Raw genomic sequence first — 25,978 nt, 5'->3', positions numbered from 1 at the left:
TGGGGAAAACCTGAGAGCTTTTCCCCTAAGGTCAAGAACACAGCAGGGATGTTCACTCTCACCACTGCTGTTCAACATAGTACTAGAAGTCCTAGCCTCAGTAATCAGACAACAAAAAGAAACAAAAAGCATCCAAATTGCCACAAAGAAAGTCAAAGTCTCACTCTTTGCTGATGACATAATACTTGGTGTGGAAAACCCAAAAGATTCCACCGCAAATTGCTAGAAGTCATACAGGAATTCAGTAAAGTGTCAGGATATAAAATCAATGCAGAGAAATCAGTTGCATTTCTATACACCAACAACAGGGTAGAAGAAAGAGAAATTAAGAAGTTGACCCCACTTACAATTGCACCCAAAACCATGATACCTAGGAATAAATCTAACCTTTAAAAAGGCAAAAGATCTGTTCTCAACAAACTATAGAATACTCATGAAAAAAACTGAAGAAGACACAAAGAAATGGAAAAGCAGGGATACCTGGGTGGCTCAATTGGTTAAGCATCTGCCTTCAGCTCAAATCATGATCCCATGGTCCTTGGATTGAGTTCCACATCAGGCTTCTTGTTTAGCACAGTCTGCTTCTCTCTCTCTGTCTGCTGCTCCCCCTGCTTGTGCTCTCTCTCACACAAGTAAATAAATAAAATCTTTTAAAAAAAAGAAGTGAAGGGGTGCCTGGGTGGCTCAGTGGGTTAAGCCTCTGCCTTTGGCCCAGGTCATGATCTCAGGGTCCTGGGATCAAGCCCCACATTGGGCTCTCTGCTCAGTGGGGAGCCTGCTTCCCCCTCTCTCTCTGCCTGCTGTTCTGCCTACTTGTGATCTCTCTCCCTCTGTCAAATAAATAAATAAAATCTTAAAAAAAAAAGAAGTGGAAAGTGTTCCATGCTCATAAATTGGAAGAACAAAAATTGTTAAAATGTCTATGCTCCCTATAGCAATCTACACATTCAATGCAATCCCTATCAAAATACCATCAATTTTTTTTCACAGAACTAGAACAAATAATCCTAAAATTGTATGGATCAGAAAATATCCCAAATGGCCAAAAGGATGTTGAAAAAGAAAACCAAATTTGGGGATGCCTGGGTGGCTCAGTCTGTTAAGCTGCTGCCTTTGGCTCAGATCATGATCTCAAGGTCCTGGGATCAAGACCCTCATTGGGATCCTTGCTCGACAGGGAGCCTACGTCTCTCTCTGTCTCTGCCTGCCACTATGCCTGCATTTGCTCTCTCTTTCTGACAAGTAAATAAATAAATAAAATCTTTTTGTTGTTGTTGTTTTTAAGCGAAAACCAAATTTGGTGGCATCACAATTCTGGACTTCGAGCTCTATTACAAAGCTGTAATCATCACAACAGTATGGTACCAGCACAGAAACAGACATATAGAACAATGGAACAGAATAAAGAACCCAGAAATGGACCCTCAACTCTATGGTCAACTAACCTTCAACAAAGCAGGAAAGAATAGCCAATGGACAGTTTCTTCAGAAAATGGTGTTGGGACAATTGGACAGCCACATGCAGAAGAAGGAAACTGGACCATTTTGTTATACCGCACACAAATATGGACTCAAAATGGATGAAAGACCTAAATATAAGACAGGAATCCATCAAAATCCTGGAGGAGAACACAGTCAGCAACCTCTTTGTCCTCAGCTGCAGTAACTTCTTGCTAGACACTTCTCCAAAGGCAAGGGAAACTCAGGCAAAAATGAACTATTGGAACCTCATCAAGATAAAAAGCTTTTGCACAGCAAGGGAAACAGTTAACAAAACGAAAAGACAACTGATAGAATGGCAGAAGATATTTGCAAATGACATATCAAATAAAGGGTTGGTATCCAAAATCTATAAATAACTTAACAAACTCAACACCTAAACAACAAATAATTCCATCAAGAAATGCCCAGAAGACATGAAGAAACATTTCTGTAAAGAAGATATCCAAATGGCCCACAGACACATGAAAAAGTGCTTAGCATCACTCAGCATCAGGGAAGCACAAATCAAAACTACAAAGAGATACCACCTCCCACCAGTCAGTTTAGTCAGAATGACTAAACTTAATAAGTCAGGAAACAACAGATGTTGGTGAGGATGCAGAGAAGGGGGAACCCTCCTACACTGTTGGTGGGAATGCAAGCTGGTGCAGCTACTCTGGAAAACAGTATGGAGGGTCCTCAAAAAGTTGAAAAAAGAGCTACCTTATGACCCAGCAATTGTACTACTGGGTATTTACCCCAAGATACAAATGTAGTGATCCGAAGGGGCACGTGCACCCGTCTGTTTATAACAGCAATGTCCAAAATAGCCAAACTATGGAAAGAGCCTAGATGTCTGTCAACAGATGAATGGACAAAGAAGTGGTATATAGTGATATATATATACACACACACACACACACACATATGTGTGTGTGTGTATATATATATTCCATTATATATAATATATATTCCAATATATGTATTCCATTATATGTATATATATAATGGAATACTATGCAGCCATCAAAAAATGAAATCTTGCTATTTGCAACAATGTGGATGGAACTAGAGGGTATTATGCTAAGTGAAATAAGTCAGTTGGAGAAAGATAATTATCATATTATCTCACTGATATGCAGAATTTAAGAAACAAGGCAGAGGATTATAGGGGAAGAGAGGAAAAATTGAAACAAGATGAAACCAGAGAGGGAAACAAATCATTAGAGACTCTTAATCTTAGGAAAGAAACTGAGAGTTGCTGGAGGGGATGGGGAGGGAGGGATGGGGGGCTGGGTGGTGGACACTGGGGAGGTTATGTGTTGTGGTGAACACTGGGTGTTGTGTAAGACTGATGAATCACAGACCTGTACCCCTGAAACAAGAAATACATTTTATGTTAATTAAAAAAATTAAAAAAGAATCATGAAATCTCAAGTATAAGATGTTCTTCCCTTATAAACTTCCAATGTATTATGTGCTCTTCAATATTCCTATTCATATGTGCTCCAGAAAAAGGGGAACTATGGAGCAAATCGGTGTCAATTGGGTGCAACTTCAACAGAGGCAGGAAATGGAAAGTTTTGCCATTATACCACTCCAGGCCTTGATAGGTACTTATGATGCTATTAAATAAACCCTAAAGTTGGGACATGGACTTTGAGCCCCATGCTTTAGATGCCTCTGCTAGACTTCTTTGACAATAAACAAAGAACAAACTGTTAAATGAGCATTGGATTAAAACCCACCCGAAATAAACCACTTTTTAAAAACCTGTATCCAGTATGTAGAGACTTCACTGAGGTCAGTCAGGCAATAGAGAAGTGTTAAAATACGCAGGTTCACATGAACTTCGATACTTTCCACCACCCATGGTTGGAGGAACTCTCTGATGTGTCCCTGCTCCCAGAGAGGATGTGATTATTATTCATATTCAGGCATCAGAGCTTGTAGAACTTTGATGTAGGATTCCCTGTCCCCTTGGTGGGACATATCAACTACCATTAAGAGTTAGAATCTAGGAGGTGATATTGGTGGATTTTACACTAAACAAGGCAAAAGACATTTATGGTAGAGGGAAGGAATGGAATTTTGTGTTCATTGGTAGGGAAATAGGAGAACCAGCTGACTTTCCTACAGAGTGGAGGGGACTTGCTCTGGGGGCTGCTCTCTCAACACCACAGGGAGCTTCTATAGGTACCAGGAAAGTTTCCTTCCAAGGTCCAGAGACCATTTTTTAGAGTGCCTCCATCTGCCAGGGAAAGAATTGAGTATGGTGGAGGAAGGCCAGGTCTCTCTGAGAGGTAGATGGACTCAGATGGTGATGTCAAGGAATTACTCTGGCTGGGTTCCTCCTAGATGATTAAAATTTTCCCTTGGCACAAATTTACAGGATGCAGAATGGCTCCTCTCTCCCCTGCTGAGAACACTGTTCCATGAAGAAGAGGGGTAGAGACAAAAACCTTCCCACTATATCAGAAAGCTCCTTGCAGAGGCGAGTCCCTTAGGACAATGTTCAGAAACCGTAAATTGCAGGTAAGGAGTGGTCTGGGATTGGGAAGAGTCTGGCCTTAGGTTCTTATGCAAGTGGAGTTGAGTCTTGGCTTTATCACTCACCTAGTGTCTTTGAGCAGATGGTACTCCCCTGGAGCCAGTGTTTCTCACTATATAAAATGCAGATAGTAGTAACTACCTGGCTGGAGTAAGGATATTTGATGTTAAAGTTCAGACATATTGCATGGCATGGAGTAGATAGTTAAGAGTGGTGACTTTTACTATTATCATTAGTAGTAGCAGTATTACGAAAGCCTATTCCTTCAAGTTCCAAATTATATCAGCTTAGTATTGTAAATTGAATGAAATCATTACACATTCTTCTCCTTCTTTTAAAAAAGAAAGAAAGGAAATCTATAAGTCTATAATTCTCAAAGTAAAATCAATTGCCAATTGATTTTATTCAATTGCTGAAGCAGAATGAATATACCTTCCCAAACCATTAAGATCCATGGCTGGCCATGTGGTAGTATCATTGCCTAGCAGGATTAATAACAATTTTTGTTAAACACCTGGCACATTGCTTAGCATGAAGGAGGCACTCAAGAGTAGTGGCTATTATTATCATTACAACAAAAGCTTATGCCTTCAAATGCCAAATTATATCAGTTTTTATGGATAGTTGGATAAAATGCATTGAATGCTCCCATACCTTTAATAGAATAAACTGAACATAATATAAAACATTTCTTGAGGATATAATGACACCATTATAAAGATATCATTTAATGTACTGGGCACTAAACTGCTCTCAGGCCCTATAAGATAGGTAGGGTCAGCCACCTCAAACTAGATGTATCATGCTATCTTTCTTTGTGAGGTCTAATATCTATATAATTTTATGGTTGTTCTGTTTAATTTTTTCACATTAAGTTGTCAGCAGTCACTTCTTGCACATGTCAATATAACTATCTTGCAAAACCTACCCACTCTTATGTAATTTGGTATGAGTGAAATAAACAACAAAACAACAACAAAATCCAAGCTTTGCCATAGGCTGTAGGAACAAAGAGCCTTCTTTGTTCCTATAGCCTTTGCTCACTGAATGCAAACCTGTACATTCTAGCCAATAACTATAAAAAGGGTTTTGGACATCTACACAATTAATCTGTTCTGATGAGGAGAGAAACAGGGCTGGCCAGAACTATGTGTAAACACGGAGCAAATAGATACCGAGTGAGCATTTACAAATAATGGTCAGGAACTTCACGGTCTTCTGCAACAACAACTTCAACTAACTTGCGCTCAGGGCAACAACGGAAAGCAGCCAAGCAGGTGAGAGCTGTGTGTGAGTGCAGAGCCTACAGACACGGAATGAGAACACGGGCGTGGTCATGGTGGCAGCAATGAGTTTTTGTGACACCTAGTCAGTTATCCAGGGGTGAGTTTCGTGGTCTCTTCTCAGCTTTGTCTGATTTAAGGGAGGTCTGCAGGCAAGGGGACAGCTGACGAGTGGGTGTTCTTGCAGTTTCTTTGACAAGGCACAGCCGTGGTGAAGACACAAGTCCACTGTGTGGGTCAAGGCCAGGGATCCAGGCTGCCATCTTGTGAGGGGTGTGTCCCTGGATAATTGGGTTCTGAGGACATAAGTAGAAACTGTTTTCATTTCCAAGCAGGTATGTAATCAGTCCCTGAAGACAGTGAGAGATAAGTTAACTGTCAAATATTCAGATCAAAGTCAGTCTTTGGCCACAAAGCCAAAAATCCCAGGGGATCTTCAAGGCCCGTGGGAACCCCTCAGCCCTGGACCAGTTGTCTTCAGCACACCTTTAAGCCGTAGTCAAACATACTTAAGACATCAGTGCCTAACTTCTATTCAGCCCCAATAGGTGCCCTCCACAGGGAAATCTTCAGTTAAAATGAGAATATATGGATAGACTCCTCAGGGAGCTCTAAGGCTGAGCAGAGACCACTGGTTTGAGATGGTTTGTTTCTCCTTGTCACTGCTTGCATTGTGATAAAGATAGGAAGGGCTTGTTTCTTTTGCCTCATAAGGTCAGGAATCTTCATTTGCCAAAACGCTATTAAGAAATAATTTCTGCTAGGGAGATAGAGATTCTAGGTTCCTTCAGGTGATAAGGCAGCACAGGGGGAGGTTACTGAGAAGCTTTAGTCCTACTTTGCCATTCATGTTGACCATTAAATGTTTAGAATTGCCTTGTTGCATTTATTTTTTTCCTCTGCAGTCCTACTAGGTGTGGGATAAATTTAGATCATGTGTAATCATTAAATCATGTATCGATCAGATTAAGAAAATCATATTGGAGACACCTGGGTGGCTCAGTGGGTTAAGCATCTGCCTTGGCCCAGGTCATGATCCTAGGGTCCTGGGATTGAGTCCCGCATTGGGCTCCTTGCTCATCAGGGAGCCCGCTTCTCTCTCTGCCTCTGCTTGCCACTCTGCCTGCTTGTGCACGCTCTCTCTCTCTGAAAATAAATAAATAAAATCCTTTAAAAAAAAAGAAAATCATATTGACTTGGCCTTTTTGTATGTCTAGAAAATAACAACATTAAAATAGCTGTGAGATGCTTTCTATTTTTTTGTTTTATTAAAATGGTGAGGTTTGAAGGAGGTGCTATAGAAGAACAAAGAAGAGGTGAAAGACATTTTGTGGTGGCAATAAGATTTACTTGGAGATTAGTTGGAAGACAATGATGATGATTTTTTTTTTAAAAGATTTTATTTATTTATTTGAGAGAGAGACAGTGAGAGAGAGCATGAGAGGCGAGAAGGTCAGAGGGAGAAGCAGACTCCCCATGGAGCTGGGAGCCTGATGCGGGACTCGATCCCGGGACTCCGGGACCGTGACCTGAGCCGAAGGCAGTTGCTTAACCAACTGAGCCACCCAGGTGCCCAATGATGATGATTTTATATTGTATTTTTGTGAGGAAGGCCAGCCTGACCTACTGATAACCTGTTTTGTTTTTTGTTGTTGTTGAAATTTATTGAATTTTTTCTGTATCTATGATATCATCATATGATTGTTCTCATTCACCTTGCTAATATGGTTAAATACAACTGATTAATTTTTTATAGTGTAGAACCAACCTCTCCTAGAATAAATTCAACCTGGTCAATATATGTGTTTATATATACTCATACATATATATTTATAATGTATATGTTTTATACCCTCAAATTTAGAGTGATACATTTCATTTAGGATCTTTACATTTATGATCATCTGTGAGACTGGCTTTTCCCTCCTGTGAAAGTGTTTATGGTTGTGAACATCTATCCTTGACCATTTTTTAAAAATTAACAGATAATGTATTATTTGTTTCAGGGGTTCAGATCTGTGATTCATCAGTCTTACACAATACACAGCACTTACCATAGCACATACCCTCCCCAATGTCCATCACCCAGCCACCCCATCCCTTCCACCCCCCTCCACTCCAGTTTGTTTCCTGAGATTAAGAGTCTTTTATGGTTTGTCTCCCTCTCTGCTTTTTTCTTGTTCAATTTTTTCCTCTCCCCCTATGAACCTCTGCTTTGTTTCCCAAATTCCACATTATCAGTGAGATCATACAGTGATTGTCTTTCTCTGACAGACTTATTTCAAAGAAGCAATTTTCAGGGAAGCCATCTTTCAGTCACATATGAAATGGACTGGTTTTCTTTTTTTGGGGGGGGCTGGTTTTCTTGTGACCTTTGTTTTCTCCCCATTTTTTAGAGCTCATGCTTTCTTGAGGAATTTTATTCCCTCCCTTACTTCATACCCTCTCCCCTGTGGGCATGCTTATTCACATCTGTGACAGTCCCTATTCAGTTTTAGAAATAGAAGCTACTCTAGGTATTTTAAGCAGAAAGGACTTTCATACAGGAATTAGATGTTAAAAAATAATGTTTGAAGTTCTGGAAGAGGCTAGATTTACCATGAGAGAGGTACCTACCAGAAAGGTGGAGACTAAGAAAGTCACACATGTGAATTGTAGACATAAAACAAAATCCATGGGGGCTGTGATCTATATGTCATGAAATTGCTGCCTGGGACTGCCACAACTGCCTGTCAGCACCCACAAAATGCTGGGTTCTGGGATGTTACTGTGGAACCCCTGGCTTTTTTATTGTGCCCTCCCACAGGAAACAGCAGAGCACAAAAATAGAATTGTCTCACTCTGCCTTCCAGTTCCACATAAGGCATCTAATTGGACAAAATTTGCACTTAGACCCTAGCATTTCAAACCCTTCCTTTAAGGAAGTGTCAGGAAAGTCAATGTAATCCATCATACCAAGAGACTAAAGAACAAAAATCTCAGATCATATCAATAGTTGGAGAAAAAACATTTGACAAAATCCAACACTCATTTATGATAAAAATTCTCAGTGAAGTAAAAATAGAGGGTAATTTTCTTTTTCTTTTTTTTATTTTAATAAACATATAATGTATTTTTATCCCCAGGGGTACAGGTCTGTGAATCGCCAGGTTTACACATTTCACAGCACTCATCATAGCACATAGAGGGTAATTTTCTAACTTGATAAAGACTATCTTAAAAAAAGAAAAAAGCCCTAGAGTAACATCACACTTAATGCTGAGAAACTTAAAGCCTTCCCACTAAGATCAGGCACAAGGTAATATACTTTGATCACTCCTTTTCAACATCAAACTGGAAGTCCTTGCTCATGCAATATGGTAAGAAAAGGAAATAAAAGGTATACAGATTGGAAGGAAGAAAAAACACCCTGAAACTAATAAATGATTATAGCAAGCTTGTAGGATGTTAGGTTAATATAAAAAGTCAATTGTCTTCCTATAAACCAACAATGAACATTTTGAAATTCAAAACATAATACCATGTACCTTTGCCCCCTCAAAATGAAATACTTGTGCATAAATCTAACAAAGTATGTGCAAGGTCTATATGAGCAAAACTACAGAACTCTGATGAATGAAATCAGGGAACTATGTAAATGGAGAGATAGTTCATATTCAGGGATAGGAAAACCCAATATCATCAAGATGTCTGTTCTTCCCAAACTGATCTATTAATTCAGTGTAATCCCAACCCAAATGTCAGCAAATTATTTTATCAATATTAATGAACTCATTCTATCATTTAAATAGAGAGGCAGAAGACCCAAAATAGCCAATGTAATTTGAAGGAGAAGAACAAGTTGGAGGATTGATGCTATCTGACTTCAAGACCTACTATAAAGCTACAGTAATCAAGACAGTATGGTATTGGTGAAAGAAAAGACAGATTAATGGAACAGAATAGGGAGCCCAGAATAGGGAACAGATTCCCATAAATATATTCAACTGATCTTTGACAGAGGAGCAGAGGCAAAACAAAGAAAGTGTGGAAACAGTGATTTTTTGTTTGTTTTCTAGCTGACTGGGAGAGTTGAAGGGATCCTTATTAGCTGACACCATTCCCATCCTCTGAATATTCCCAATCTGCCATGAAGAAGGCTCAAAGGAAAGAAATGTATCTCTAATAGTGGAATTCACCCATTACTGAAAGAAAGTATTTTTTCTCTTGATGCTAGGAAGGCTCTTCAGATCTTAGCTCATAAATGATCTTTTACCAAATTTTTTTTTAAGCTTCATGGTTTTGAATATCCAGTAGAGGTCAAAACCCTTACTTTTCAATTTATTACTGCTCAGGAATGTCATATAATCTTGTGTAATTTTATAATTGAGGTTATCAACCAGGTTGTAACATCTTGGGCTTTTACTTCCCTCCCTGGTGATGAAAACAACTGTAAGGACACATGACAGAATGCAAAAGAGGTATATTGTGCTGGTTGAATTACTCTGTGCTGGAGAAGCTCTGTGGGGTGAGCACCCAGGGCTGCTGCCATCCAAGAACTACAAGAGAACCCACCAGACACTCTCTTCTGATACAGCTCTTAAGGATGAGGGCTGGAGGAGCAGTTCCCAAAGGGCAAGAAAGAGGCTCTCACTTGAACACTGCAGGGCTGCCATCTTCAAAGCTCTCTACTGGGTGTTCACATTTCTCCAGGCACTCATTCCACACTGCATACTGGGATCCCTCACATGAAGGAGTAAAATCCTTCATTTCCTGTTCCACTAAACATCTCTATCATGATCAAATCCATAGACAAGCATTACTGACCTTTTTTTTTTTTTTTATCATTTTAAGAGCAAATGCAGGGAACTATTTCTCTTTGCTGAGCACTGACAGAATATGATAAATGGTTACAGGGAAGGCTCTGGGTTCTGAGAGATTTTTTTTCCTCTGAGAGACTTTTAATGATTCCTGAGAACCACCTCCTCCTCACTATCCTGTAAGGGAAGGTCCTCCTAGGGTCCTTCCTAGGAGACATCGCATCAGGGCTCTTAGGCTAGCTGAGTCATGGATTGAGCTCTTCTTTGCTAATGTAGTCAGGGGAAGAATGCCAAAGAAGGAAAGCTCTTTAATTTAAATATACTAGAGGATATTTACAGAGTGTAAATCTATCTTTTTTGAAAGGAAAAAATGATCTGACCAAGGATCCTCTTCTGATCAATGACTGGCAAGACTAGAGTCTAGTGACATGGCTTTCAGGCAGGGATGACCTCAAGATCATCTTTTTTGGATCAACTTCCTCCTCCTGCTGCCTCCTTTTAACCTAAGGTCCAGTCTGACTTATGTTCTCATGGGAACTTACTCATGGCCTTACTCAAGGCTGTTGTTTGCCATTTTAACACAGTCCTGACCAAAGGCCTTATCTTAGGACATCAGGCAGCTTGAGAGACAGTGAGAAATTCCCATTTGGCACTGCTGTACAGACCTCTATGACACAAGCCTCTGTAATTTATTGCTGCCAAAACAATAGTAAAACATGGACTATATTCATCAATGAACATAAATCATATGAGCTCAATGAGCATGATGAGTGTTCACAAATCTGGCTATATGTGTAGAAATATGTTGTTGAATATGTCTAAAATTCATTGAAACCATGAAACCATGAAACCATGGCCCAAAAACCCAGGTTAACATTTCCTAGTGGTTAAAAGATTAAAGACAAAGGCAGGCATATATGTTAGTCTGTTCAGGCTGCTGTAACAGAATACCATAGACTGGGAGTCTTATAAATAATAGAAATTATTTTTCACTGTTCTGGCTGGGAAATCCAAGGTCCAGGCACTGGCTGATTTGGTGCCTGGTGAAAACCCAGTTCAGAGATGCCTGTTTTCACCTGAGAAAAGGGGGGTAAAAAAAAAAAATTCAAGAAAATGACAGGGCTTCCATCGTTTTCTTTTCTAATATCTGTACTTTGGAAGAAGATGAAGCAATATTCCTGGCCCAGCAATTTGTCCTCTGGAGCCATCAAACATTGTAGACATGACTAGGGAGGATTATTTATATATATTTATCTTTTGGGTCAGTCACAATTTCTAGTTACCCTTTTAAATAAGAAAAGAAAATAATAACAACAACAAATTTTTAACAATATTTTTAACAATATTTTTATTTTTAACAATTTTAACCAATATTTAAATATTTTTCTCTTCTCTTTAAAAAAATGTAATCCAAGTATTTCTCCAGCTTCTAGGGTCATTCTTTTATTTAATATTTACATAAAAACGATTTAAGCTCACATTCTATACCACAGCAAGTCCTAGTTTTAACACGACCTTTTTCCTTTCTTTAGTTAAACTTCAGTTATCTCATTGAACCATGCTCATGTTCCTTAAAAGCATTGGAAAGGGGGAAAAAGGCAATCATTTCAAACACAAATCCACCCAAACTGGAGGGATTTTTTTTTTAATGGAATCATTTTATATATACTTTTTTGAACCTTGCTCTTCTCACTTAACAGTACTTAATAGTTCTCCCAAGTCATCTGAAAAACCATCTAATTAACTATTTTTAGTGGCTGGATAATATTCAATGGCAGAGATTCTCAAAGTCTCTCCATTTGTGATATCCTTACTGGCTCAGTGATTTTTTTTTTTCTTTTTCCCACAGCATCCATAGGCCAAAAGAAATGCTTAGCCCTTGTGTTTATTAGTTAGGGCCACACAACATAAAGTATTAATATCTGAACAACCTAGTAGCCAGTCGAAACAATAATATATGTAAATTGGAAGGAAATCCAACACTTTAATTTGAATTAAGCAGCCACAGTTACTTACTAATTCTATGCATGCACTTGTTGGGTATGGCAAAGCTTTTCAAACTTCAGAAGCAGATCAGAGACCACCACCTCCCTTGCCTGGTTCACATTAATTTTTTTTGTCTGATGCTTGTTGTATATCTTAAAATAAGACATCTGCAAAAGGAAGGAAGCATGATTGAATATCGAAGCTATCAACTACCATAAGCTAGTTGTTCATGACTTGTCCAGTGGATGTCAGATATTAGATTTTCCTAGAAAATTGTAAATACCCCATGGTGTTCCTGTGAGTTTGCTACAGTATCCTAGGACCCCTCAGTGGACAGTTGGGGAAACATGGGCATTTGGTATGGATGTTTAAAATATTTTTAACTCTTCAAAAGATAATTAAAGGTTTATAGCAAAAATAATAGCAATGTGTTATGGGCTTATAATGTAGTAGAATTAAAACATGACAACAAGCGGTGCCTGGGTGACTCAGTGGGTTAAGCCTCTGCCTTCAGCTCAGGTCATGATCTCAGGGTCCTGGGATCGAGCCCAGCATCAGGCTCTCTGCTCAGCGGGGAGCCTCCTTCCCCCCCACCTCTCTGCTTGCCTCTCTGCCTACTTGTGATCTCTGTCTGTCAAATAAATAAATAAAATCTTTTAAAAAATGACAACAAGAGCGCAGAAAAGGAAAACTGGAGTTGGGTAATGGAAGTATATTTTTGAGAAGGTTTTACGTTATATGGGGAAAGGTGTATTATTTGCAGAGAGACTGTGATACATTAAACATGTATATTGTAAATCTTAGAAGAACCAATAAAATGCAACATATAGTAGAGATAAAATGGAGTAATAATGCTCAATCCAAAAATAAAGGCAAAAAAGCAAGGTTCAGATAGTACAAATAGCAAGGTAATGGGTTAAAAACCCAATGATAACAGTAAAAACATAAATAATAAATCATCTAAGAACTCTAATTAAAAGATTGTCAGGCTGTATGTAAAGTTAGCTTAAAAGACTGAAAAGAGATATGCCATGCAAATTTTAATCACCCTAAAGTTGGAATGTCAGACAAAGATGTCAGAACAGAGATTATTACAAGGGATGAAGAGAAGCATTGCTGTCATGATAACAAGATTTAATCAGTAAAGGAAACATAACCATCCCATCTGTTTATTCCCAGTGAGAGCCTGAAAAGAATATGAAACCATACCTGACAGTACTGGAAGGAAAAATAGGCAAATATACAATCACATTTCAAGGTTTGAAAACACTCCTTTCTTGGTAGTTAATGGAAGAAGTACACAAAAAATAAGCAAGGTGAGAAAAGACAGGAACAATGCTAAGAGCAACATTCCACCACCAACAGCAGAATACACATTTTCTACAAATGTGCACATGACGTTTAACAGGAGAGGCCATGTGCTAGATCATAAAACAATTCTCAATGAATTAAAAATCACATAGCATATATACAATGACTTAAATCACAAATCCATGCTAGAAAGATTTCTGAAACATTGCCAAACATTGGAAGTTAATAATACATTTTTAAATAACCTATGGTCAAAGATGGAATTGTAGGGAGGTTGGAAAATATTTTGAATGGAATGAAAATGAAAAAATATACCATTATTTGTAAGAGAGAGCTAAAGGACTTCTTCCTGGGAGATTCAAAGGCTTAAATGCTTATGTTAGAAAAGAAAGCAGTTCTAAAATCAGTGAACTAAGCTTCCATCTTAAGAAGATAGAAAATGAGGAACAAATTAAGCCCAAAGTGAATAAAATGAAGGAAATTATAAAGAAAAGAGCAAAGATTGTTATAATAGCAAATAAACAAATGATAGTAAGTGAACTGTAAGCTGGTTCTTTCTAAAGATTATATATTGATAAAGCTCTAGTGAATCTGATCAATAAAAAGAGAAGTCACAAATTACCAATGTCAGGAATGTTAGAGCATCATTACTAATGATACCCAATATTAAAAGGATATTAAGGAATGTTACCGTGACCAAATTCATGTCAGTAAATAAAACATGCAAATTAAAATATATACATGCCTTGAAAGATCTAAGCTACCAAATGGACAAAACTAACAATTCTCTATCAACAAAGAAAATTAAATACATAACTAAAATTTTTCCCACAAAGAGAAATCAAGATTCAGATGGCTTCTCTGGCGAATTCTACCAAACATTTAAGGAAAATATAATACCAATCTTCTACAATTTGATTTTATGAGTCCACGTCATTTTCGGGGCACAATTACCCTGACACTAAAATCAAAGTCATTGCAGGAAGAGGATCTTTCAGACCAAGCATATACTTAAGTAGGTGCATTAATTGCATATAAATTATATTACAATAAAGTTGATTAAAATTTAAAAAAAATAAAATAGTGTGTCAGATGGTGATAGAGTTCACTGGAGAAAAATAAATTAGGGATGAGGGATTGAGAATGCTAGGTGCAGTGAAGATTCAGTTTTAAGTTGACTAAGGAAGGCCTCAAGGAGAAAGAAACAATTTACTCAAAATGGCTAGAGATAACAAGGTTTAGCATTGGTAAGAGTAATTCCAAACATACCTTCATGAACACAGACAAATCTATGGATACATAGGTGGTGGGAAAGTAAATAAAAATAGTTTCACAAACTAGGATCATACTCTATATGCCTTTTCAATGTATCATATTTATCATCCTTGAACGTACTAGAAAAAATATGCTAAAAGAATTGCTGGATTACAGATATTTATTTAACAACATGACCATAAAAATTATTACAAATTGAAGCTATACTTTTCCTGTCACCAATTTCCTTTATTGGTGTATAATTTGCATAACGTTAAACTTACCCTTTCAGATGAAGATTTCTATTCATTTTTCTAAAGGTTTTAATTTCAAGGTTTACAAAAAATTAGGGAGAAGGTACAGAGATTTCTCAGATGCCTCCCACTCCCACACACGCACAGCTTCCCCTATTATCAACATCACCCTCCAGAATGGTAGATTTTTTAACCGAAGTTGAACTTGCACTGATACATCACAGGCACCCAAAGTCTATGGCATACCTTAGGGTTTTTACTCTTGGCATTGTGCGTTCTATGGATTTGGACAAAAGTATAACGACATATATTTGTTACTATAATATCACACAGAGTATTTTTATTGTCCTAAATATTTAGAGCTATACTTTTCAATTCTTTAATGTGTGTCTATATTCCCTTTTTAGATAACATGTGTTTTCTCCCTATTATAAAAATACTTCATACCTTCTCATTTTTGTTACATTATTTTTATATTTTCAGAACATATGATACTTTTTCAATAGGAAGACAGGATTTAATTAATAAAAAGCTTAAAATACACTTGTTTTAAATCAAGGCCTTACATGAAATATACCTCATTATCTTGGGAGAAATTATATTGAGAGTGAGATATTATATCTCTTTGTTTTTTCCCCCCTAATTTTATTGGAACTAGAGGGTATTATGCTGAGCAAAATGAGTAAATCAGAGAAAGACAATTATTAATGTTCTCTCTGATATGAGGAATTTGAGAAACAAGACAGAGGATTAGAGAGAAAGAGAGTGAAAATGAAACAAGATGAAACAGAGAGGAGATGAACTATAAGAGACCCTTAATCTCAGGAAACAAACTGAGGGTTGCTGCGGTGGAGGAGGGGTGGGTGATGGACACTGGGGAGAGTATGTGCTATGGTGAGCACTGTGAATTGTATAAGACTGATGAGTCACAGACCCATATCTTTGAAACAAATAATACATTATATGTTAATAAAAATAATAAAAAAAATTATCCCTTTCCCATTGAATTGCCTCGGAACTTTTGTCAAAAATCAGTTGACTACATATATGTGTTTATTTCTGGACTATTTGATTGTATTTATTGATCTATGTTTATCCTCACTCCCTAATCTTACTGTTTTGATTATTGTAGTTTTATATTAAGTCTTAAAATCAGATAGTGTAAGTGTTCTCAATTTAGTCTTCTTCAAATCATTTCTGGCTATTTTTTTAAATTTATTTTTTTTTATTTTTTTAAAGATTTTATTTATTTATTTGTCAGAGAGAGTGAGAGGAGCGAGAATGAGCACAAGCAGACAGAGTGGCAGGCAGAGGCAGAGGGAGAAGCAGGCTCCCTGCCGAGCAAGGAGCCAGATGTGGGACTCTATCCCAGGACGCTGGGATCATGACCTGAGGCGAAGGCAGCCGCTTAACCAACTGAGCCACCCAGGCGTCCCCATTTCTGGCTATTTTAAGCCCTTCATAATTCCATTTAAATTCTAGAATGAACTTGTTAATTACCAAAAAAAAATCTTGCTAATAGTTTGGAATGGCATTGAATTTGTAGATCAAATTGGGGAGAATTACAATCTTTCTTTTCCTTTTTTTAAGATTTATTTATTTATTTTAGAGAGAGAGAGAGCATGAGTGGGGGTGGGAGGAAAACAGGGAGAGGGAGAAAAGCAGAATTCACGCTGAGCACAAAGCTTGATGTCAGGCTCCATCTCAAGACCCTGAGATCCTGACCTGAGCTGAAACAAAGAAACAGACACTCAACTGAATGAGCCACCTACAAGCTGCAGGGAGAATTGAAATCTTAATGATATTGACTATCCTAATCTGTGAACTTGATCTCTCTCTCCATTTATTTGGATCTTCTTTAGGCCTCTTAGGAGTGTTTTGTAGTTTTCCCTGTGAGTTTGTTCCTAAGTGTTTTATATTTGTTGATGTTATAAATTTCAGTTCTTAGTTGTTCATTATTTGGGTTTAGAAACAATGTGTTTTATATATTGACCTTGTATCTTGTGACCTTGTTTAACTCATTTACTTGTTCTAATAGGGTGTTTTGTTTTGTTTTTTAAGTTCCTCAGGATTTTCTGTATACATTGCTCCGCCATCTGTAAATAAAAGCAATTTTACTTTTTGTGTTAGGGAAAAACCCGATTCTCCTCTTGTGTATTTCCTTCACTCTCACACTGCTTCCACACTCACAACACTTCTGACACTTTTGGTATCTCTGTGACAACAGCTGGGGGTCCTACGATTTTACAAATTCTGACACTATCTACCTAGAAATAGCATCAGATCCTACAGGCTAAGGACTCAGTCATACAAGACTGTCCCATTCCCCAACTCAGATGCCAGTTGCAAGTTGGAGATCCCCAGATTACCCACAACTTCTGTCTAACTTGGCTATAAACTGGAAGTTCCCATGACCTTCTCTCCTTGAATTTGAATTTTTTTTTTTTTTAAGTAGGCTCCATGGCCAATGTGGATCCCAACTTCAGGCTTGAACTCATAACCCTGAGATCAAGACTTGAGCTGAGATCAAGAGTCAGACTCTTAACTGACTGAGCCACCCAGGCACCCCAGACTTGGATTTGATTCTTTGCTAGAGAGGTTCACAGAACTCAAAGAAACACTTACATACATACACACACACACACACACACACACACACACACACACACACATATTTTTTTTTTAAAGATTTTATTTATTTATTTGACAGACAGAGATCGCAAGTAGGCAGAGAAGCAGGCAGAGAGAGAGGAGGAAGCAGGCTCCCCATTGAGCAGCGAGCCCGATGTGGGGCTCAATCCCACAACCCTGAGATCATGACCTGAGCCGAAGGCAGAGGCTTTAACCCACTGAGCCACCCAGGCGCCCCCACACATACATATATTATATATATATGTATATATATATACATATATATATCAGTTTATTAAAGGATATAATAAAGGATACATCCAGATAAAGAGATAGATAAGGGTGAAGTCAGGGAGGCTCCTGAATGCAGGAACTTCTCTCCCTGTGGAGCTGGGGTGCATCACCCTCCCTACATAACTGTGTTCCTCAACCTGGAAGCTCTTCAAATCCCTTTCTTTGGGGTTTTGATCAGTGCTTTATTACATAGGCATGATTGCCATTGGTGAATGACTCCAGCCCCTCCCCAACTCTTCTCGGTTCTTCAGAGTTCAGGGGGTGGGACTGAAAATTCTAAACTTCTAATCACAAGACTGGTTCCTCCAGGTGAACATTCCTCACCCTTAGGTGACCCTAGGGTCTTTCCAAAAGTTACCTTATTAACATATCAAGAGACAACTTTATTTATTTCATCACAGGAAATTCCTAGGGTTTTTGGAGCTCTGTTCTAGGAATCGGAGGAAGACCATATATTTCTCTTAAAAATCACAATATCACACTCTTTTTCCTATATGTATAATTTTTATTTATTTCTCTTACCTTATTGGATTGCCTATGACTTTTAGAACAAATTTGAAGTGGTGGGAGTTGACACCCTTTCTTTGTTCACAATCTTTGGGAGAAAGCATTTATTTTTTCACAAGTAAGTGTGTTTTAGCTTTAGGATATTTATGAAAGATTTGATCAAATTCCTTCTATTCTATAGGAAGTGAGTTTTTTAAATCATGAACATCTGTCAACTGCATTTTGTACATCTATTAAGATGATTCTAAATTTTTTGAAATTTTGTCAACATGTTAAATTACTTTGATTTCCAAATATGGAACCAATTTAGCTTTCCTGAGATAAATTCCACTTTGTCATTATTCTTTATACATATTACTTGATCTAACTTGTTACTAATATTTTATTAAGGAATTGTTTTTGTCTATGTAGATAATGACATTGGTCTGCAGTCTCCTTTTCTTATAATGTCTTCATCTGGTTTTGGTATCAAGGTAATGTTGGCCTCAGAAAATGAGTAGGGATATGTATTTCCTTTTGAATCTTCTGAAGGAATTTGTGTAGGGTTGGTATAATACCTTTTAAAAATGTTTGATAAAAGTCATTAATAAAATCATTTTGGTCTTGAATTTTTTTAGTAAAAAATTTGAGTTACAAATTCAGTATCCTACTTGAAGAGTTTTTTATTTCCTCTTTAATCAGTTTACAATTGTCAATTACTGTTCTTTTATTATACATGGGATCTTGGGATGCCTGGGTGGCTTAGGTGGTTAAATGTCTTCCTTCTGCTCAGGTCATGATCCCAAGTTCCCAGGATCAAGTGGCTTCTTCCTCAGCAGGGAGCTTCCTTCTCTCTCTGCCTGCCACTCCTCCTGTTTGTGCCCTCTCTCTCTGACAAATAAGTAAATAAAATCTTAAAAAGTATATATGTGGGATCTATAGTGATGTTCTTTATTTTATTCTTTTTTATTCTTTTTTGTTGTTGTTGTTATATATAGAGAGAGTGTGAATGCAGATGTGGAGGGGCAGAGGGCAGAGGAAGGGAGAGAATCTTAAACAGGCTCCCTGGGTAGCTCAGTTGATTGAGCATCTGCCTTTGGCTCAGGTCATGATCCCAGGGTCCTGGAATCAAGCCCCGCATCTGGCTGCCTGCTCAGCAGAGAGCCTGCTTCTCCCTCTCCCTCTGCCACTCCCCTTGCTCTCTCACTTCCTGTCAAATAAATAAATAAAATCTTAAAAACAAACAAACAAACAAACTGCTTTTTAAACCAGACAGATGCTATAGCTTTCTTGGGGCGTGGTTAAATGTCTAAAGGTTACTTGAAGGATATTGATTTTCATGGTTACTTTGTTTGATGCTTTCCATTAAAACTCTTACCAAGTGCTAAATGATCACCTCAATACCATGATAGATAAAACATAAAAGATGATCACAAGGACAAATCTTGATGGATAAAACAAAAATCTAAAGCCCTTTTGTGGTCCTGTCTGAAAATAGATACTTATTTTGCTCTATCTTTTAAAACTACTCCATGCAAATCCTGCAAATTGATGACTTCATCTTTTTCACACATCTATATGTAGTTTTATAATTACATATTATTTTGTGCTCACTGTCAACACAACTTCAGAGTTGTGGCCAGATAAAGCATGACAGGAACTAATATGGTTGAGGAAAAGACATTAAAATATCTTTAGAGTTTTATCTAGAGCCAATTGAAAAGAATTTGAAATATAAATATAAGATTCATTTAGGCAGAAAAGTGATTAATTGACTCCAACCTGGATGAAGGTTTCAAAATACTATGGACCCAAATTGATTCAGTGTAAAAAATCCCAGCATATTGAGGAAGCATAGAATCATTTTGGAAGCAAAGAATATCTTTTATTTACTGTCATTCATTCCTTTTAGAGTTAGAAACCTTTGGGATACCAAGGGTTACTTGGACTTTTTGTTGGTGGTATTGAGAAAGAAAATCTCTAGATACTGTGTTTAAAACTCTGTGGTAGGGGTGCCTGTGTGGCTCAGTCTGTTAAGCATCTGCCTTTGGCTCAGATCATGATCTCGGGGTCCTGGGATTGAGGCCCACATCAGCCTTTCTGCTCAGTGGGGAGCCTGCTTCTCTTTCTCCATCTGTGTGCATGCTCTCTCTCTCAAATAAATAAATAAATAAATAAAATATTTTAAAAAATATGTGGCAAGTCAAATGATGTCCAATTATTGTTTTCAACAAAATTGAAAAAGGACTTTATCAAGATGCTATCTTACAAATTATTAAAATTTGTTATTAAAGCTAGATCACCAAGTGCTTTCTGGCATTTAACTCTGAAGCAGTTCAAAGAATTGTGATATCGCTATGATAAAACTTTTTCCAGGGCACCTGGGTGGCTTAGTGGGTTAAAGCCTCCACCTTCCACTCAGGTCATGATCCCAGGGTCCTGGGATCGAGCCCCACATGGGACTCTCTGCTCAGCAGGGAGCCTGCTTCCCTTCCTCTCTCTCTGCCTGTCTCTCTGCCTACTTGTGATCTCTGTCAAATAAATAAATAAAATCTTTAAAAACAAAACAAACAAACAAAAACAAACAAAAAGACTTCTTCCATTCACTATTCAACAAACAGTCCTGAGAAAACCAGATAGCTACATGCAGAAGAATGAAAGTGGAGCACTATCATACTCCATACACAAAAGTAAACTCAAAATGGATTAAAGGCCTAAGTGTGACATCCAAAACCACAAAACTTCTGGGAGAAAACATAGATGGTAATTTAGTTGTTATCAGCCATAGAAACATTTTTCTAAATATGTCTCCTTCGGCAAGAGTAAGAAAAGCAAAATTAAACTATTGGGACTACACCAAAGTAAAAAGCTTTTGTATAGCAAAAGAAAACATCAACAAACCAAAAAGTCTACCTACTGAATGGGAGAGAGTTTTTGCAAATAATATATCCAATAAGGGGTTACTATCCAAAATATATAAAGAACTTACACGACTCAATGCCAGAAACACAAATAATCAATTAAAAAATGGGCAGAGGGGCACCTGGGTGCTCAGTTGGTTAAGCATCTGACTCCTGATTTTGGCTCAGGTGATGATCTCATGGTTGTGGGATAGAGCTCTGTGTCAGGCTCCTTGCTCAGTGTGGAGTCTGCTTCAGATTCGCTCTCCTTCTTCTGACCCTCCCTCTGCGCACACTCTCTCTCTCTCTAAATTAAAAAAAAAAAAAAAAAAACGAAAAAATGGACAAAGGACCTGAATAGAGTTTTTTTCCCCCAAAGAAGACATACAATTGGCTAAGAGACAGATAAAAAGATGCTCAATATCTCATCATCAGGGAAATGTGACGTAAAACCAAAATGAGGTATCACCTTACACCTGTCAGAATGGCTAGAATCAAAATACAAGAAATTAAAAGTGTTGGTGAGGATGGGAGAAAAAAAGAACCCTCATGCTCTGTTGGTAGGAGTGTAAATTGGTACAGTTGCTATGGAAAACAGTATGGAGCTTTTTTCAAAAAATTTAAAATAGAATTACCCTATAATCCAGTAATTCCACTACTGGATGTCTACCCAAAGAAACCAAAATCACTAATTAAAAAATATATATACACATTTGTATTTATTGCAGTATTATCTACAATAGCCAAGATATGGAAGCAATCCACGTGTCCATTTGATCAATGAATGGATAAAGAAGATGTGGTATACCCAGCCATAACAAAGAATGAAATCTTGACATTTGTTACAACATGGATGGATCTAGAAGATATAATGCTAAGGGAAATAAGTCAGACAGAGGAAGACAAATGCCATATGATTTCAGTTGTGTGGAATTTAAGAAACAAAACAAAGAAAAAAGAGACAAACAAAAGAACAGAATCTCAAGTACAGAGAACAAACTGGGGGTTGCCAGAGGAGAGGTGTGTGGGGGGACAGGTAAAGTAAAGAGGATTGAGAGTATACTTAGTCTTGATGAGCACCAAAAAATGTACAGAATTGTTGAATCATTATACTGTATATCTGAAACTAATATAACATTGAACGTTAATTACACTTCAGATTGTTCCAATCCCATCCTCATTTTTTATTTGAATAAGGTGTCCTATCTCTTACAACTATTAAAACAACAATTACAAAAATAAGAATAGAATTGCTGCTGAGCATTTTTTTATGTTAGTAGTAAGAATTATCCATGGATACTGAAACTGATTAAAAAATATCTTATATCCGGGGCACCTGGGTGGCTCAGTGGGTTAAAGCCTCTGCCTCCGGCTCGGGTCATGATCCCGGGGTCCTGGGATCGAGCCCCGCGTCGGGCTCTCTGCTCAGCGGGGAGCCTGCTTCCTCCTCTCTCTCTGCCTGCCTCTCTGCCTACTTGCGATCTCTATCTGTCAAATAAATAAATAAAATCTTTAAAAAAAAAAATATCTTATATCCATCTTGTTAATGTATTTCCAGTAAAAATTTACTTTTTATGTATAATATTGATTTTTTTTTAAAATTTTGAATTTATTTTTGTGTATGGTATAGGAAAGTGGTCCAGTTTCATTCTTCTGCATGTGGCTGTCCAATTTTCCCAGCACCACTTGTTGAAGAGAATTTCCATTGGATATTTTTCCCTGCTTTCACAAAGATAAGTGACCATATAGTTGTGTTTCCATTTCTGGGTTTTCCATTCTGTTCTATTGATATGTGTGTCTATTTTTGTGCCAGTACCATGCTGTCTTGATTTTACAACTTTGTAATATCACTTGAAGTCTGGAATTGTGATGCCTCCAGCTTTGCTTTTCTTTTTCAAGATTGCTTTACCTATTCAGAGTCTTTTGTGGTTTCATATAAATTTTAGGATTTGTGAAAAATGCTTTTGGTATTTTGATAGGGATTGCATTAAATGTGTAGAATGCTTTGGGTAGTATAGACACTTTAACAGTATTTGTTCTTCCAATCCATGAGCATAGAATGTTTTTCCATTTCTTTGTGTCATCATCAATTTCCTTTGAAAGTGTTTTATAGTTCTCAGAGTACAGATCTTTTACCTCTTTTGTTAGGCTTAAACCTAGGTATCTTATGGTTTTTGGTGCAATTGTTAATGGAATCAATTCCTTGATTTCTTTTTCTGCTGCTCTATTATTGCTGTACAGAAGTGCAACAGATTTCTGTACATTGATTTTGTATCCTGTGAATTTAGTGAATTTGTGTAATTAGTTTTAGCAATTTCTTGACAGAGTCCTTCTGGTTTTCCACATAGGGTATCATGTCATCTGTGAATAGTGAAAGTTTGACTACTTCCTTGCTGATCTGGATTCCTTTTATTTCTTTTTTGTTGTCTGATTACTGAGGTTAATACTCACAGTACTATGTTAAATAACAATAGTGAGAGTGGACATCCTGTCTTCTTCCTCTCTTCATCCTGTCTTCCTGTCAGTTTTTCCCCATTGAAGATAATATTAGCTGTGGGTCCTCTGTACACGCCTTTATAATCTTTAGGTATGTTCCCTCTATCCCTACCTTTTTGAGGGCTTTTATCATGAATGGATGTTGTACCTTGTAAAATGCTTTTTCTGCATCTATCAAGAGAACCATATGGTCCTTATCCTTTCTTTTATTCATGTGGTGTATTACATTGATTGATCTGTGAATATTGAACCACCCTTGAAGCCCAGCAATAAATTCCAGTCAATAATGGTGAATGATTCTTTTAATGTACTGTTGGATTCAATTTCCTAGTATTTTAGTTGAGAATTTTTGCATTAGTGTTCATCAGGGATATTGGCTTGTAATTCTCCTTTTTAAGGGGACTTCGCTTTTTGAATTAAGGTAATACTGGCCTCTTAGAATGTGTTTGGAAGTTTTTCTTCCATTTCTATTTTTAGGAACAGTTTGAGAATAGGTATTAACTGTCCTTTAAATGTTGGTAGAATTCCCCTGTGAAGCCATTGTAGCCTTGGACTTTTGTTTTTTGGGAGATTTTTGATTACTGATTCAATTTCTTTGCTGGTTATTGGTCTGTTCAAGTTTTTTATTTCTTCCTGTTTCAGTTTTGACAGTTTATATGTTTCTGGGAATTTATCTATTTTTTCAGATGGCCCAATTTGGGGGCATATAATTTCCCTTTTTTTTTTTTTTTTAAGATTTTATTTATTTATTTGAGAGAGAGAGAGAGAGCATGAGAAAGGGGAGGGACAGAGGGAAAAGCAGACTCCTGCTGAGCAGGGAGCCTGATGCAGGACTCGATCCCGAGACTCCAGGATCATGACCTGAGCTGAAGGCAGTTGCTTAACCAACTGAGTCACCCAGGCACCCATTTTTTCACAGTATTCTCTTATAATTGTATGTATTTCTGTGGTGTGGATTATTTCTCCTCTCTCATTTGTGATTTTATTTATTTGGTAAATAAATAAATAAACACATCTTTTCTTTTTAGTAGGTCTGGCTAGGGGTTTATCAATTTTTTTTTTTTTTCAAAAAACCAGCTCCTGCTTTCATTGATCTATTCTATGGTTTTTTGTTTCTGTATCATTTATTTCTGCTCTAATCTTTATTTTCTTTCCTCTACTGGATTTAGGTTCATTTGTTGATCTTTTTCTAACTCCTATTGGTATAAGGTTAGGTTGTTTACTTGAGATTTTTCTTGCTTATTGAGGTAGGCCTGTATTGATATATGTGTCCCTTTTATGAGCCATCTTGGTGCATCCCAAAGGTTTTGGATGACACTGTTTTCTTTTCATTTGTTTCCATGAATTTTTTAAAAAGACTTATTTTTATTTATTTATTTTTTGAGGGGGGAAGGGCGGAGGGAGAGAGAATCTTATGCAGACCGAACTGATCATGGAGCTCAACACAGGGCTCCAACTTATGACCTGAGCCAAAACCAGGAGTTGGATGTGTAATTGACTGTGCCATCAAGGCGCCCCTGCTTCCTTGTATTTTTTTATTTTCTCTTTGGTTTGATTTACTGGTTTACCCATTAATTCATTAGTTGCATGTTGTTAACTTCCATGTATTTGTGGTCTTTCCAAAAATTTTCTTGTGATTTACTTCAAGTTTCATAGCACTGTGGTCAGAAAATATGTAACTTATGATCTCAATCTTTTTGTACTTGTTGAGACCTGATTTGTGATCTCGTATATGATACTCTGGTTAATGTCTCATGTGCACTTGAAAAGAATGTGTATTCAGCTGTTTTAGGATAAAATGTTCTGAATGTAACTGTTAATTCCATCTGGCCCAGTGTGTCATTAAAAACCATTGTTTCCTTATTGATTTTCTATTTTGATGATCTGTCCATTGATATAAGTGGGGTATTAAGGTCTCCTACTATTATTGTGTTATTATTGATGAGTTCCTTTATGTTTGTTATTAATTGTTTTATATATTTGGGTGTTCCCATTTTGGTGGCATAAATATTTAAAATTGTTACATTTTCTTGTTGGATAGTTCCCTTTATTAAGATATAGTGCTCTTCTTTATCTCTTATAAATATATTCAACTGTTTTTTCCAGAGAAGAATGTAATGGACAAGTGAAAGACTTTTAGGCATAAAATGTAGTGTGTTATGATAAAGGAAGTAGAACAATGTAAATTTTCTGACTTAAAGGAGAGCCTGTTCTTTTATTTTTTAAATTGATGATGTCATTATACATTGCT

Source organism: Martes martes (genome assembly GCF_963455335.1).
Source record: "Martes martes genome assembly, chromosome: 10".
NCBI lineage: Eukaryota > Metazoa > Chordata > Mammalia > Carnivora > Mustelidae > Martes > Martes martes.
Note: the sequence above shows the minus strand (reverse complement) of the source record.